Consider the following 3,320-nt stretch of genomic DNA (forward strand, 5'->3'; position numbering starts at 1 on the left):
AGTCTACTATGCTCTGAATTTTAAGTGCTCATACAGATGCTTCTTAAATGTTGCATAATGATGTGCTGCCAAAACTTTCTTAGGCAGCATGTTCCATATTTTTACCACTGTGGGTGAAAGTTGTTTTCCTCAGAACCTCTCTAAATGACTTACTCTTTAGCTTAAATTTATGCCATCTGATCTTAGATACATTTGCCATAGGGAAAAGATTCTTATGATCTACCCTATGTAATTTTATATATCTCAATTGGATATTCCTTTAGTCATCTCTTCTCCAGTGAATACAAACACAGCCTATCAAGTCTCTCTTTATAACTGAGTTTTTCCATCCAGATATGTACCTTGCTGGATATCTCTATGACTCTATGACAGCAAACTGGTGAACCTCCTCTGTACCCTCTCCAGTGCAATCATGGTGCAATTCCGATCGTGTGGTTACCAGAGCTGCATACAGTATTCTATTTGTTGACGAACCAATGGTCTATAAAGTTGCAACAAGACTTCCATACTCCCATGATCTATGCCTCAGCTAATGAAGGCAAGTATCCTATGTACTCTCCATCACTTGTGCTGACCCCTTCACAGATCTATGGGGTTGTACAGCAAGTTTCCTTTGTTCCTCAGTACTCCTCAGTACTATATTCATTGCATAAATCCTTCCTTTATTAGATCACCCAAAGGCATCACCTCACAATTATCAGGATTAAATTCCATCCGCCATTACTCTGCTAACTTACCAGTTAATTAAAAGCAAGCTACAGCTTGAGACTATCCTTCTCACTATCAACAACACCACTAATTTTCATGTCATCTGAAAACTTACTAATTATACCTTCTATGCTAACATTTAAGATGCTAATGTGTATAAAAAAGAGCAAGGGTCTGAGTACTGATCCCTGTGGTATATCGCTGGCCACAGGCTTCCAATCACAAAATAGGGGAGGTGATGGCCATGTGTATTATCACTAGACTATTAATTCAGAGGCCCAGGTAATGTTCTGAGTCCTGGGTTCTAATCCCACCATAGCAGATAGTGGAATTTAATTCAGTAAAATGTTTGGAATTAAGAGTCTAATGATGTCCATTGAACCATTTTCGATTGTCTGCAAAAACCTATCAGGTTTACTAATATCCTTTTGGGAAGGAAACTGTCATCTTTATTTGATCTTGTGTACATGTGACTGCGGATCCACAGTTGACTCTTAACTACTCTCTGAGTAACTATGAATAGACACTAAATGTTAGCCTAACCACGAGGCCCAAATCCTATAAATGATTTAAAACAAACAAATGAAGATGCAAGTGATTTGAGGATCAAATCCTTTCATCTTTGCAATCTTCTTTTAGATCCAGTTTTCCTACTTGCTTTGGAGTCTGTGGGCTCTTGAATCCTGCCTCTTTGTCCAAGTGTTAGCTCATCCTACTTAAAATCTCCTTACGTGTGTCACTGTCACATTGTGCTTTGCACTACTATAAACTATATGTTTTTAGTGTTAAGATAATGAAATTACTAAAATAACTGTGTATCTAGTTCTTTGGCAACAAGCTCAAACCCAGATCCCCAAAAGGATGCCCGTGTAGAGAGTCCTTGATGAGGAACACTATTCTCTGTTGGCCACAACTGTTTGGGCAGTGAGAACATCAGTGCTGTCCCAGCTCCTTTCACAGACATCACACTGCTCCCAGCTTAACAGTTAGATTGGAAATTCTGAACAAAAGCTGGTCTGGTTTGTGAGAGTGCTCCTGATGGCAATAGCAACCTGACCTAAACTTGAATAGCAACCTAAACTTGAATAGCAACCTGACCTATTTGTGAGTCAAACTGCAGCTGCTAAGATGAGAGGGCTCAAATTTCTTCCCTTCAACATTACATCCATTAAAACCAAGTCTACAAAAGGATCCACAGCAAATTAGTAGAAAACTCATTGAACACAACACTGCATCTGTTGAATTAGTAATAAGTGCTGTAAGCTAATGTGCAATTTGATATAACAAATGCAACTGAAGTGGGTCTGAAGGTCACATTCCAAAATCTTTCAGTAACTGTCAGGAAAAGGAAGCAGGCAGCCATTACAGAGTTACAGTCATTATGGCACAGAAGGAGGCCATGCAAACCATTGAGCCTATACCAATTACCTCTAAGGCAATCCAGTCAGTTGTATTCTTTCACTCTTCCCCAAATCACTGATCATTTCCATTCCCACTGCTTTTGTGGGCAGTGAGTTCCAGGTCATTATTGCTCACTGTATAAAAACATTCTTCTTCACATCAACTTGTGCCCTTTGCCCAAAACCTTAACTGTATGCTCCCATTAACCAATAGCAAAACTGATTCTTGTCTAGCTTATCTAAGCCAGTCAAATCTTTCCTTGATCTTAACTGTTCCCAGCAGAAAATCCCAGCTTTTCCAAGCTAATCTTATCATCAAAATCTACCACCCTGAAATCATCCTCTTCACTCTTGTGAGGATCCTCAAACACTTAAAGTGTGGGACTGGATGTAGTAATCCCGTTGTGGCCTTGCCAGAGCTTTATCAAAGATCAGCAAAATATCTTTTGCCTCATACTCAATGCCTGTATTTAGGAAATTCAAGATCCCATTTGCTTTGCTAGCCACTGCCTCAATATATCCTGCATCGTCAGTGAACCTCTGGATGAAGTACTGGTGGTGTAGCCCGCTGTCTATTTATATGTTTGGGTTTCCTTGGGTTACTGATGTTGTTTCCTGTGGTGATGTCATTTCCTGTTCTTTTTCTCAGGGGGTGGTAAATGGGATCGAAGTCAATGTATTTATTGATAGAGTTCCGGTTGGAATGCCATGCTTCAGGGAATTCTCGTGCGTGTCCCTGTTTGGCTTGTCCGAGGATGGATGTGTTGTCCTAGTCGAAGTAGTGTCCTTCCTCATCCGTATGTAAGGATACTACATACTACATGAGAGTGTGTCATGCCTTTTAGTGGCTAGTTGATGTCATTTCCTGTAGTAATGTCATTTCCTGTTCACATCAACTAACCACAAGAAGACAAGACCCACTCTCCCTAGTATCCTTACATACAGATGAGGAAGGACACTACTTGAGTGTTATTGGGTAAAAACAATGACTGCAGATGCTGGAAACCAGAGTCTAGTTTAGAGTGATGCTGAAAAAGCACAGCAGTTCAGGCAGCATCCGAGGAGCACTAAGATCGACGTTTCAGGCAAAAGCCCTTCATCAGGAATACAGGCAGAGAGCCTGAGGGGTAGAGAAATAAATGAGAGGAGGGTAGGGTGGGGAGAAAGTAGCATAGAGTACAATAGGTGAGTGGGGGAGGGGATGAAGGTGAT

The sequence above is a fragment of the Chiloscyllium plagiosum genome, chromosome 35 (assembly GCF_004010195.1).
Source record: "Chiloscyllium plagiosum isolate BGI_BamShark_2017 chromosome 35, ASM401019v2, whole genome shotgun sequence".
Taxonomy (NCBI): Eukaryota; Metazoa; Chordata; class Chondrichthyes; order Orectolobiformes; family Hemiscylliidae; genus Chiloscyllium; species Chiloscyllium plagiosum.